This window comes from Staurois parvus, unplaced genomic scaffold (genome assembly GCF_062004578.1).
Source record: "Staurois parvus isolate SC_StPar_1 unplaced genomic scaffold, SC_StPar_1.0 ptg000133l, whole genome shotgun sequence".
In the NCBI taxonomy this organism is placed as follows: domain Eukaryota; kingdom Metazoa; phylum Chordata; class Amphibia; order Anura; family Ranidae; genus Staurois; species Staurois parvus.
Window position 1 is genome coordinate 3,452,968 of NW_028317929.1, and position 14,672 is coordinate 3,467,639.

At 39.3% G+C, this 14,672-nt stretch overlaps 1 pseudogene; it reads right to left on the reverse strand.

The window, feature by feature from the left end:
• Nucleotides 1–1,925: 1,925 nt before the first annotated feature.
• Nucleotides 1,926–3,996, reverse strand: LOC149466035 (uncharacterized; annotated as a pseudogene).
• Nucleotides 3,997–14,672: the final 10,676 nt, after the last annotated feature.

Below are 14,672 nucleotides of genomic sequence, written 5' to 3' on the forward strand. Positions count from 1 at the left end.
TATTATATGGTCTCTCATAGTAAAGAACTGTATAACGTGATAGTCTCAAATCTACTGCCAGTACCCAACATCCAGCTTTTCAACTTGCTTAAATGATCAAGACCATGATGGACCAACGGTCCTAGGGCTTCTAAGATTTTGGATTTAGTCTTATTTGTTTCAAAACTGATGATAGATTATCTGTGAAAAGGTGTAGGTTATTGGTGCCAAATTGGGAGCCATAGTAATGGGGCGTAGCTGCAGATGTCTGGGGAAAAACAATTTTGAAAGATCCTTTTTTTTTTAATTGAAAAAAGTGGCCAAAGAGCCTGTTTTGCAGATGTCAGTATACTGTATGTGATATCATGTGGAGGTCCATCTACGGGACTGAATCAGAGAAACCAGTAAAATCAGTAAAATCACCCGCCAGTGGCCACTGCTCTAGGTGTTCCCTCCCTCCAGCCACACATTTTTTATCTCCTAGATTGTAAGCTCTCACGAGCAGGGTTTCCTCTTGTACCAAATTGTATTGTAACTGTAATGTCCACCTTCATTTTGTACAGCGCTGCGCAAACTGTTGGCGCTATATAAATCCTGTATATTAATAATATAGAGGGGTGAAGAATGGACTGAAATCACACACACAGTGGAAAGTGAAGATAACCTGTCATTAATGCTACAGTAATGTTTAATTGGCTTTGACAGAAATTATTTAAACTGTGGATTAACCCATCTTGGGTAAAGTCTCCAACAGCCAGTGTTGTGCCTCTCACCTACCCGAATGTAGATTTTAAAGGTCTATGAATTAGACAAGCCTGCACTTAGATAGTAGGCCACCTCCATATTGGCAAGAGATGTGGTGCCAAAGCCTAGGAAAAAAGAGATTGTGACTTGTGGTTTTTTATGAATAAATGGGAGTACACTGGGTAATCAGGGTTTTTCTACCAACATATTACAGCAAGTGAAAAGGTATCACCCAAGGCTATAAAATCTGAGTTGACATTACTATGGTTATTGCAAGTATCCAAAAATCTAGATAGCAGTAAAGTCTACCCCTTCCCCTCAAACTTTTTTTTTTTTACAATGGAAATGGAGACAGGTTATCACATATCATATATACATTATCAGGGTCAAAAGGAGGAGGAAGATAAACATTAACAAAGGGCCACAATGCATTTAAAGGTTTTAGCATTAGTACTATGGAACATATGAAATTGTTCATGGTAACTTTTTCAACTATATAGGACAGAGATTAGTTCAATAGGTTGTCCACCACACTCGCATAAGTGGAGTAGGTTGAATGTAAATTTTTGTATCACCAACGTTATATGTGTAGCCACACTTTTGCTTCACATAAGGCGAGTCTCTTGTAGAAATAGTACATGTGGCTTAGAGTTTAAAATGTTCATTAAGACGTCTTATTTTACATTACATTAACTTCAAATGCAGTATGAGCTATCATTAGAGAGATCATGGTAATGCTTCTAGTTAATTTGTACCTGGCAACACTAGGTGCACTCAGCCAGGAGGGTTGACCTTACACCACATGATGAAATAAAGTAATATGGACTAACATAGCTATAAAAATGTGGTTGCAGAGTTACGGAATGACAACAACTGCATACCATGAAGCCTAAACTCAAACAGAATTGGCCAACACAGTGTTGTTACAAAACCTGTTACAGTAGTAGTCCACTGAAGTTCAAAAGTAGATTGTCCTGTTGTTCCATTGCTCTGTCTTCTTCAGTCGATGGACTTGGGGATGTGTGTTCAACAATTGAAGGTAACAGGGAAAACTAAGGTGTTGATAAAAGTTAAAGCATTCTCTAATGTTTTCTGCATCATCAACCTTGGCCACTCAGTTATTCACCGTGCGTTACAGAAAGTGCATCATCTAATAGTGTTTTGTAAATAGAGTTGTCTCATAGAGTTAGTGTTACAAACATTTATTTAGATGTCTTTGGAAAGCGTGTCCTATGTAGTTCAATGGCAGCATTGGTTGTCGGTCTTTCTTCTGGTGCAATATTCTTTGGCATGTCCTTATTTTTAGAAGACCAATAAGTCTCTAAAGTGCCGTCACAGATGAGTATCATGTCCCCTAAAATTTGGAAAACACAATCATTGGATATCTTCTAATACTGTACATTTCTCACAATCCATTTTTTTCATACCTTTGGAAACTCCAAGCTCTTTCTTTACATTACCAATGTTTCCCCTTCTTTCATCTGTTGCTGTTGTTGTTGCAGGATTCCTTACCACGTTATGATTATGACATAATGCTTCTAGTTTGGTCCTTGCCTCCATTGAGTCATACCCATAGTGTATTCTTTTGGAACGGTATTTTAAAATCATGCTATAATAGGTTTCCAAAGCACCAGTTTGACAAAAATATGTCAAGTGTGGAATGTCTTTTTTTATTTGTGGATCCAATACAAACACTTTCAGTTTGTCAAAGGCTGGGCTATTTGGTTCAATCCAGGAGACATTTTTATTTTCATTTGTAAGAGGTGCATGCGAACAAGAATATTCAACATCACCAACTTTCCACTGGTGTTCATGGGTAACATGATATAAAATTGACTCCCACTTTTCCATAAAGCGTTCATCTTTGAACTACATCACCGACCTAATATCCAAGTACCGCTCAGCACGCACACTCCGCTCCTCACAAGACCTCCTTCTCTCTAGTTCCCTGGTCTCCTCCTCCCATGCCCGCCTCCAGGACTTCTCCAGGGTGTCACCCATCCTCTGGAACTCCCTGCCCCAACCCATCAGATTATCACCTACTCTCCTCTCCTTTAGGCGCACCCTGAAAACCCATCTCTTCAGGGAAGCCTACCCCACCCCCTGCTAACTTGCCGACCTCCTCCACTATTCCTACCACGCCATCCCCCACAACTATCTCCTCCTGTGCCACCACCCCCTCCCTCCTAGATTGTAAGCTCGAAAGAGCAGGGCCCTTGATCCCCTCAAGTTTTGCATTGTATTGGTATTGTTCTGTCACATGTTCTGTCTCCCTTTGTAATGTACAGCACTGAGCGAACTATTGGCGCTTTATAAATACTGTATAATAATAATAATCTTTGCCTTTGGAAGTATGGCTGCACCAGTAAAAATGATTCAGAATAGGACCAACCCATGGCACAATAACTTTATATGTCTTTTTTTTAAATCTGCAGCAGTTTTCTTTTCAAATTTTTCAGATAGTGCCATATATCAAATTGATGATTTATGCTTTGATACGGTGGTGTAGTCATCAATTTTCTTATTCCAGTGTGGCGATCAGTACCTACAAAGTGAACATCTAAGCTGCTATCCAAAATTCTTTGTAGGCACTTTTGAAATCCATATTTCTCCATAGCAACTGAGGAAGTGCTTTGAGTAACTTGCACAACTTCAAAATCAACAATTTTCCTTGTAAGTTTGTCCATGAAGATATAAGTGCAGTACTTAGCAGAGAATCCAGGGCTGTTACACTGTCCATCCCCTGCCAAAAATACCCGCTTCCCTTCTAATTCCTTCTTCACTTCCTCCTTTTGTTTTTGCCAGTGGAAGCCTGTGGCTGGAAAAACAAATCTGCTTTCAAATTAGTGGAATGTAGTTTTGCTAAAAAATTGAATACCAGAAAAATCGCAGAACTCTTTTACTTTTGTATAACTGGACCCAGAAAGCATTATAGAATCAGAAATTATAATGTTTCATGCAGCAACATTTTTAATTTTTGGTTGACTTTCCCAAAGTTTTTCATGATGTAGTAAGATACAGGATTGAATAAACCACTAGAAAGGTTCCAATTATTTGCTTTTCTATTTTCTTTGTTCTTGAAAAGCAATCTTCATGGGGAGAGCACATATTGAACAGTAACTTGTCCAGATTACTTTCAAAAACGACAAATTTTCTTTCTTTCACAATCTGTATTTCAGTAGGAAGAATACTTTCTGTAGGGATGTCCAAATCTTCTTCCTCCAAACTTGTCTGTTGCTTCAGATTCTGACCCTTGAAAACATTCATACACATAGTATTTCAATTTTATTTTAATTGGTCTTTTACTGCTTTCATTGGTTGAATCCATTTCACACAAATTGTCATCAACTACTGTCATTGGAGGTGACAAAGCAGATGATGGAGGTGATGGTCTGTGCAAATCTTCAACTTCAAGAGGAGTGTTAACATTACCCAAGTTCCATGTTCTAATAGATGGTATTTCTTTGTTGGTGTCCGGTGTTGACTGTGATTAAAAGAGTGACAAGATTGTACGTAGGAATGGTCAAGATTAACTGTTTGCAAGCAATTTTAATGTAACTTTCCTCAGAAATAGTGCTTGCAATATCAAAATCCTCGGTTTGGGTACTAACGTTGGAGGTTGCCAAAACCTCTCTGTTAGTGGATTGGTGACATTCACAATTACAAACTGTTTGTGGTGACAATGCAGCTTGTGCCACTTCTACGGTGTTCTTCCTATGCTGCTTAATCTTCTTTCCCATGGGTCTTCTCTGCATGTAGTAGAAGGAATTGGTGGGAAAATGGTTGGCACTGCATCCCCCTTTAGTGTTCTCCTGCAATCTTGAGTTATGAAAAATTGTTTTTCAAAGTGTGCAATTTCTCTCCTCTTTTATCTGCTATTATCAATTTTGTAACATTTTCAATCATATGTTCGGCCATTCCTGCATTTTGAAGCCAAATACATATTTGGCCAGGGTTTTTTGGAAAATAATGAATAGTGATGTCTGGTCTTATATCGTTCTGTCCAGATCCATGTGGACATCTGTTTACAAAGCACTGTGGCATTTCTAAACCAAAAAATTAAATTATAATTTTTATTTTAGAAAAACATGAACATCTATCCATCTAGCTACTACCAGACACATTAAATGACCTTTTAAAAAAATATAAAAAAGAATATATATATACAGTCATGGCCGAAATTGTTGGCACCCTTGATATTTTTCCTGAAAATCAAGTATTTCACACAAAAAAGGTATTGCATTAACACATGTTTTGCTATACACATGTTTATTCCCTTTGTATGTATTGGAACAAATATAAAACAGAGGCAGAAAAGCAAATATGACATAATGTCACACAAAACCCCAAAAATGGGCTGGACAAAAGTATTGGCACCCTTAACTTAATATTTGGTTGCACACCCTTTGGAAAACATAACTGAAATCAGTCGCTTCCTATAACCATCAATAAGCTTCTGACACCTCTCACCCGGAATTTTGGACCACTCTTCCTTTGCAAACAGCTCCAGGTCTCTCTTATTGGAAGGACACCTTTTCCCAACAGCAATTTTAAGATCTCTCCACAGGTGTTCAATGGGATTTAGATCTGGGCTCATTGCTGGCCACTTCAGAACTCTCCAGCGCTTCTTTGCCATCCATTTCTGAGTGCTTTTTGACGTATATTTGGGGTCATTGTCCTGCTGGAAGACCCAGGATCTTGGACGCAAACCCAGCTTTCTGACACTGGGCCCTACAGTGCGACCCAAAATCCTTTGGTAATCCTCAGATTTCATGATGCCTTGCACACAGTCAAGGCACCCAGTGCCAGAGGCAGCAAAACAACCCCAAAACATCATTGAACCTCCACCATATTTTACCGTAGGTACTGTGTTTTGTTCTTTGTAGGCCTCATTCCGTTTTCGGTAAACAGTAGAATGATGTGCTTTACCGAAAAGCTCTATCTTGGTCTCATCTGTCCACAAGACGTTTTCCCAGAAGGCTTTTGGCTTACTCAAGTACATTTTGGCAAACTGTAGTCTTGCTTTTTTATGTCTCTGTGTCAGCAGTGGGGTCCTCCTGGGTCTCCTGCCATAGCGTTTCATTTCATTTAAATGTCGACGGATAGTTCGCGCTGACACTGATGCTCCCTGAGCCTGCAGGACAGCTTGAATGTCTTTGGAACATGTTTGGGGCTGCTTATCCACCATCCGGACTATTCTGCGTTGCAATCTTTCATCAATTTTCCTCATCCGTCCACGACCAGGGAGATTAGCTACAGTGCCATGGGTTGCAAACTTCTTGATAATGTTGCGCACTGTGGACAAAGGCAAATCTAGTTCTCTGGAGATGGACTTGTAACCTTGAGATTGTTGATATTTTGCCACAATTTTGGTTCTCAGGTCCTCAGACAGTTCTCGTCTCCTCTTTCTGTTGTCCATGCTTAGTGTGGCACAGACAGACACACAATGCAAAGGTTAAGTGAACGTCTCTCCTTTTTATCTGCTTTCAGGTGTGATTTCTATATTGCCCACACCTGTTACTTGCCCCAGGTGAGTTTACAGGAGCATCACATGCTTGTAACATTCTTATTTATCCGCAGTTGTGAAAGGGTGCCAATACTTTTGTCCAGCCCATTTTTGGAGGTTTGTGTGACATTATGTCGAATTTGCTTTCTTTCCTCCCTTTTTTTGTTTTGTCCCAATACACACAAAGGGAATAAACATGTGTATAGCAAAACATGTGTTAATGCAATACGTTTCGTGAGAAATACATGATTTCCTGGAGAAATATCAAGGGTGCCAACAATTTCGGCCATGACTGTATATACTGTATATATACATACACACACATATATCTCTCTATTTAAAATTAGTTAAAAATACACATATTAGATATCCATAACATTGTGCCAACCACGATAAAATTAAATGTATTTAATAAAATTATTCTAGTACAATTAAAAATAAGGCTGTATGTCTTCCACTCCATCTCCTGTATCTCATGTTTTCAGACATTTTTTGGGGGACGATGTTGGGTAGTGTCTAATTTTTTTTTTAATTATATACTCCAAATTATTTTAAAAATGATGAGCATATTGTTTCTATAATTCTTTATGATTTTTATTTCATAAGAAAAAACTAACATTGCATGATATGAAAAAAAACCAAGAAGGAACTCACATTAACTGTTGCACACTAATAAAGACTCAAAAAGTTTCATCTTTTATAAAACCTAATTTGTGTATATATATTGATTACCTTTACAACTTATGAATATTTAAACCATACACAAACAGGATATCTAAAACGTTCGAATGTAAAAAAAAATTCAGTAATGTTATGAAAAAAAATTGGATATTTTTTAAATAATGAACTATAAGTGAGTTCAAAATAAAAGTAAGTATAAAACAACCACAAACAACATCCTAATACTATTCTATCTAACCATAATTCTACTGTGGGACATGGACATAAATTTATTTGCCTTCATCATTATCTATGTAGAGCAGTAACTGCATTGTACTGATGCCCTATTGAAAACATTTGTGTGATGTTATCACCAAGACACTTTTGACTGTTGAAGAAAATATATACCATACACAGATGGTAACGCAGCATACGTCATGTGTTCAGACAAAAATTTGTTCTGTTTTAACAGTCAATTTACAAATTTAATTCAAAGTTATAAAAATAATTGTATTTTTCCTTTAAGTTAAAAATCCTTCTGTCTCCATATATATATTTATGAGAGAGAGAGAGAGGGAGAGAGAGAGATCTCAAATGTTAATTTCTTACTAGGGTAGGTCTATCTAACATGTAATTTCATTGAAATGGTTTAAAAAAAAAAAGTAAAGTAAATACTAAACTTTAAATTAAATTATTTTAACACACAGACACACACACACTAAAAAAAATGGTTGGTTGGTTGGTTGGTTGATGTAGGGTGGAGTGTTATATTTTTTAATGTTGTACAGTTTACAAAGACAACGTTTGCTATTCAGGTCTGTAATAGCACACAGTATTAATTATTTGCATGGACTCTAAACTGTAAATATATAAGTAAAAACATAGTTATGTAAAATAAATTGGAACATCAGTCTTGTTAGGTCATCAAAAATTTTTGTTAAGCTTTCATTTAAAAAAAAAATCAAAAATGCTAAGTAAAGATTACAAATTGCACTGCAATTTGTAATTTCAACATTGATGATGTATAATTACCATAAACACACACAAACACATGTTGTCAATTTTCAATATGTTTATTTAATATATAGACCCACAGAAAATGTCATCAATACAATTCAGTTTGAGTATGCTCTATTTTACACATCAATTACAGTTTAAAAACATGAATAAAAGAGATAGAAACAGTGAATTGTTAATATAAAAAATACTAAGGATTGAATAATAGAGAATCTACAAAATAAGTAATATATTAAAATTAGCAAGGTTGATAAAAGATAAAGAGGTAACAGTTTCTTATCAAGTCAACATGGCACTTTTTGTTTTCTTCCCTTACTGTAAACTTAGTTGTGAAATATCTTAACCTATTTTTCAAAAATATGTCCTTTTCTCTCCAAAAACTGAAAAAATAAAAAAAAAATAACAGAAATCTTTTAATTAATAATTTATTTTTCTTACAAAAACATAAGTTTTGCTGTTCAAAACTATATTTTACAAACAATTTGAAAATCAATAGTGTTGCAAAATTAATTACCTTCTTCATAGTGAGAAATAGGATTGAGATGAGATTTCGAAATGAAAAAGAAGGAGACATATAAAAGGAAGAAATATGCAAATGATTGTGAAAGGTGGATACAGAGAGAGCAAGCAAGGGAGTGGTGTGATACGGATAGAAAAATAAAAAAGGTGAAGAGAAAGGGAGATGTGATGGGGATAGAGAAAGGAAGAGAAGGGTAGTGAGGGTTTGAAGAGGGAAAAGAGAGAGGTCAAATAGAGAGAGAGAGAAAGAGATCAGAGAGTGAGCAGGAAGAGATGTTGGGTAGAGGAGGAAGAGCAAGGGTGGGGAACAGAGAGAGATAGGGAGGAAGAGAGAGATGAAAATGACTGCGATCTGGGTAATAGAGAAATGGCTGAGAAGATGGGAGAGAGAGATGGGCTTTAAAAAGAGACAGGATGGGAGGTGGGGGTGCTGTAAAAACAAGGAATGAGTGAGAAGAGGAAGATGGAAAGAGAGAGTGTGGACAGCAGAGGTTGGAAAAATAGAGATAGTTAGAAAAAGAAAGGTTTTTGAGGGACAACACAGTAGAGAGGGGATGAGAGAAAAAGAAAGTGGGGTGAGAGAGTGAATTAGATAGACAGCAGGAGAAAGAGAGAGAGAAGAGCCAGAGATGTGAAGAGAGAGAAAAATGGGTGAGGGGAAAAGAGTTTGAGCACAAGAGAGAAGGTTGGGGAGAGAGAACAATAGGTTTGGGGGTGGGGGTTGGGGTAAGGTTAGGGAGGGAGAGAAATGGGGAATTAAAACAAAACAAAAAACAGATAGTTACAGATACACAAAGTCAGAGATAGCTGCCCCCCCAAAAAAAAAAAAAAATAAAAATAAATAATATATATATATATATATATATATATATATATATATATAAAGGAGTAAAATAAAAAAAATCAGCAATAGTAGTCATTGATTTAATTTTTAATATAATTTTTAACTCGTACCTTAAACAATAATGTTTAAAGCTATTCAGAAAGGTCTAACAATCTCCAAAACCTTTTAGTTAACGTTTAACTTCTTCATAGAAATGTGGTAAAAAATTTAAATCTGTATAAAAAATTAAAAGCAGGGCATGTCAATTAGTAAATCACTTTAAGATGTTTAAAATTATTTCCAAAAATGTATTATTTAAAAAAACAGAGAATCCGCAATAAATTCTGAAGAAAGAAAGATAGTGATTGAAAATAAAAAAAGAAAAAAAAGAAAGTTTAGAATGCTGATATAAAAGTTTATAAATAAAATATGAATATCGAAACACATTAAAAAATATTACAAATGTGGTGTTAAATCATGATAAAGAGGGAGAAGTAAATTCATGAAGAGAGCTTGAGATACACACTAATATGGAATCTCCAAAATAAAATAAATAAATACAATAAAAATTAAAAAAAATGTAAAAAAAAATGTTTTTTTTTGATAGGTAGAGACCATTAATTATATTGGTAGCCAATCTTACCGTAAAAAGTTAAGTATAAAACATTTTTCAAAAGCTTTGTTTTGTAAATATATAAACCTATGAAAATAAGAATTAGTCATGTAAAAAATACACACAAAACATCATATCTATTTAAAACAATACAATTAAATGTAACAATATTACAATAATTCAAATGAGAACAAGAAATAAAGGAGAGGGTAGGAAGGTAGAGTGCTTGAAATAGGTAGAGAGAGAGAGAGAGAGGGCAAGATAGAGCAAGAGTGCACTACGAGAGAGGAAAGAAGAAGATATGGAGAAAGGAAAAAAAGAGAGATTAAACCCAAGTTTGAATAAGAAAGAGTTATAGGGTGTAGGGGTAGAGATAAAGGCTGTGGGTGAGAGAAAGAGAGAGAGAGAGAGAGAGAAAGAGGGGTGGGTGAAAGAGAACAAAAGAAGACAGAAGGGGAGAATAGAAGAAGAAATACTTAGAGAGTCAGAGAAGGTAGAGGATAGAAAGACAGCGTGCGAGAAAGAAGTAAGGGGGGTGGGTTTTTAAAGAGAGAGAGAGTGTGATTTATAAATTAATAGAAATTGGAGAATAAAATCGAAAGCTAAGTAACAATAAGTAACAATAGACAACCCGTCCTAAAAAAATATGAGATCAATGATTAAGGAAAACATTTTTGATTTTGAAAAATCAAAGCAAAAAAAAATTTAAACGTTAGTGATGTCCACTTCAATTCTGGTTTTCAAGGAAATGCAACCTAAAAAAAAAGAAAAACAAAATTAGCAATGTAAAGGGAAAGAGATGAAAATAAAATATACAAAAAACGAAAGAGGGAGAGAAGGAGAAAGAAAGAGAGAAGGAGAGAGAGAGAAAATGAGAAAGAGAGAGATTTCTTAGAAGAGGGAGAGAGAGAGGGGGAGAGGGAGAGAGAGAGAGAGAGAGGGGGAGAGCAGACCCCATCGCCGCCAGTGACCCCCTCAAATAGCTCAGACCCCATCACAGCCAGTGACCCCCTCAGATTGTTCTGACCGCATCGCAGTCAGTGACCTCCTTCGATAACTCAGACCCCATCACAGCCAGTGACTCCCTCAGAATGCACAGAAAACAGCCAGTGACACCCTCACATTGCTCAGATCCCATTGCAGCCAGTGACACCCTCAGATTGTTCAGACCCCATTGCAGCCAGTGAACCCCTCAGATTGCTCAGACCCCATTGCAGCCAGTGACCCCCTCAGATTGCTCAGAACTCCATCACAGCCAGTGACCCCCTCAGATTGCTCAGACCCCATCACAGCCAGTGACCCCCCCAGATTGCATAGACCCCATTGCAGCCAGTAACCCCCTTAGATTGCTCAGAACACCATCACAACCAGTGACCCCCTCAGATAGCTCAGACCCCATCACAGCCAGTGACCCCCTCAGATTGCACAGAAAACAGCCAGTAACCCCCTCAGATAGCTCAGACCCCATTGCAGCCAGTGACCCCCTCAGATTGCTCAGACCCCATCGCAGCCAGTGGCCTCCTCAGACTGCTCAGACCCCATCGCAGCCAGTAACCCCCTAATGTTGCTCAGAAGCCCATCGCAACCAGTAGCCCCCTCAGATTGCTCTGAAAACAGCCAGTGTCCCCATGACCGTAACTAAACTACAGCAAGTTAGCCAATCAAGAGTGACCACATCAGATTAAAAGTCGATTGCCCAGACAAAAGACACACACTCTGCAAATCCAGCTAACAGAGAAGTTTGCAGCACACAGTGTACACGTCTTCCACACACAGGACTCCGGTAAAATGGTGCCAAACTCCTCCCATTTGCATGATTTCTGGTTTCGAAGTACCGCGATAGTCAGTCACTAGGAACCCAAAGGACTCCTGGGACTCAACATCCCAGGAGACTTTGCGATTCATCTTAAAAAGTCATCGCCTAGGCCGCCGGGACCGGAACTGCAGTCCTAAAAATGAATTTAAAGGTATTTATAATACGAAAAAAAAAGTTATCCAAATCGTGCTTTACAACACAGGTACAGTGTAAAGAGAGGCACTTTAAAAAATGGGTGGAACTCCGCTTTAAAGTTTAAAAATCAGGAGTGCTCTCTCATAGTTTAAGGTACTGACAGCCCACTGAGGGCTGAAACCCCCTTTCTTTAACACAGGTTAATTGCAAGGTTTGTGAGTGTGAATATCTGTATGGTCATGCAAATTTACTGAGCCAAGTGAACTTTAAAAGGAAATTAGCTGTGAATAGTGAATTGTTATGTGTATTCACTATATTGTGTTTGTTTTTCTATAGAGACAGTTTGAAGGGTTTCCAATGTGTTCAGTATGGTGAAGTATAGCTGTGTAGCCCCATCAGTGCGGCCAATAGTGCCCATCTGTGCTGGTTTTCAGTACCCATCTGTGCTTGTTTTCAGTGCCCACCTTTGCTGGCTATCAGTGCCCATCTGTGCTGGCTTTCAGTGCTTGCTATCAGTGCTGGCAGTCATTGCTTCCTCAGTGATGACTGTCAGTGCCCATCAGTGCCACCTATCAGTGCCCATCAGTGGCGCCTATAAGCGTCCATAAGTGCCGCCTATCTGTGCCCATCAGTGCCGCCTATCAGTGCAGCTTACCAGTGCCCATCAATGCCACCTATCAATGCCAATCAGTGCTACCTATCAGTGTGCATCAGTGCTGCCTATTAATGCCCATCAGTGCCACCTATCAGTGCTGCCTATTAGTGCTGTATATTAATGCAGCCTCATCAGTGCCTGCTCATCAGTGCAGCCTATCAGTGTCTATCAGTGCTGCCTATCAGTGCCCATCAATGCCACCTATCATTGCCATTCAGTGCCACCTATCAGTGCCCATCAGTGCTTCCTATCAATGCCAATCAGTGCCACCTATCAGTGCACATCAGTGACACATATCAGTGCAGTCTAATCAGTGCTTCCTCATCAGTCCCCAACAGTGCAGCCTATTAGTGCCCATCAGTGCAGCCTAACAGTGCCCATCAGTGCAGTCTCATCAGCACACATCAGTGAAGGAGAAAAACCACTTATTTACAAAACGTTTTAACAGAAACAAAGAAAACTTTTTTTTTCAAACTTTGTGGCCTTTTTTGTTTGTTTAGCAAACAATAAAAACTGCAGTGGTGATTAAATACCACAAAAAGAAAGCTCTATCTGTGTAAAACAAAGATAAAAATTCCATTTGGGTACAGTGTTGCTTGACCGTGCAATTGTCATTCAAAGTGTGAAATCGCTAAAAGCTGAAAATTGGCCTGGGCAAGAAGGGGGTGAAAGTACCCAGTAAGCAAGTGGTTAAAATTGTTAATATTGGTATACAGCATTTATACTACTGTTGACTACTGTTGTATACTACTTTGACTACTTCAGCCTAGTAGTGGGTCCATTTCCATTTAATTTCAGAATCTTTATCAGGTTGCAATTGGACCCCATCTCATGACACATTGTCCTGTGGGTGGTGTGTGGTAGTACAATATGTGATTTCTGGATACCAAGACAGTGGCACCATTCTTGGAAGAACTTGTGTTTGAAACAAGGTATTCTGCAGACAGCAGTAAAGAAGGCAGAAGTGTTCTCACACTACCTGGGTGGTGGTTTTGGTAGTCTGGTTGCAGGTTGGTACTGCCACCGAAAACCTGGAAAATTGGTTCACCATAACTAGAGATGAGCGAAGTATTCAAAAATTCGATTCGACTGATTCGGCGAATTCGTGGAAAAATTTCGATTCGAGTCGAATATATTCGCTGTGAATTTAACTTAAAAAAGGGTGTTTCTAGGCTTCAGAGAGACTTAATATTAGTGCTGAACACTGTACCTTTAATTTAAATGCCCTTGGAGTCTGCTGGGGAAGAGAAATAATACTGTCAGTCAGTATGACATGCAGATGAGTGCCGTCGATCTTAGAATCACCGCACACTTCACTCATTTGGGCAGTCACGGGGCCAAAACCAGAGTGTGGAGCCACAGTGTGGCGGTGGAGGCAGCAGCAATGGGAGGCCATACAGCACCCTATGACAAAAATGGAAATCACCAGTGTGAGGAGACCTGAAAGTGGCACATGGCAGAGTGTGGCGATAGAGACAGCAGCAATGGGAGGCCGTACAGGGACCCATGACACACTCTGGACCTGGCAGCAGCATGAGGAGGCGGTACAGGGACCCATGGCAGATTACGGGCCTGGCAGCAGCATGAGGAGTCGGTACGGGGGCCCATGGCAGATTACGGGCCTGGCAGCAGCAATGGGAGGCCGTACAGGGACCCATGACACAATCTGGACCTGGCAGCAGCATGGGGAGGCGGTACAGGGGCCCATGACAGATTACGGGCCTGGCAGCAGCATTTGGAGTCGGTACGGGGGCCCATGACACACTCTGGACCTGGCAGCAGCATGAGGAGGCGGTACAGGGGCGCATGACAGATTACGAGCCTGGCAGCAGCAACTTGGACAGGAGGACGTTCAGTTTCTGCACCGTCTGGTGCGTGCTCGCAAACTGTTGTCTCTTGGAAACGGATTCCAAGAAAGACTGCTGACGGAATCCGTGAAGAGGAGTAGCAGGAGAAGGAGCATCTGAACGAGCGGAATATGCCAACAAGCGACAACAGGGGCCCATGACAGATTACGGGCCTGGCAGCAGCATGAGGAGTCGGTACGGGGGCCCATGGCAGATTAGGGGCCTGGCAGCAGCTATGGGAGGCCCGTAATCTGCCAGCACCCTATGACAAAAAATGGAACCCACCAGCAGTGTGAGGAGACCTGAAAGTGGCACATGGCAGAGTGTGGCGATGGAGACAGCAGCAATGGGAGGCCGT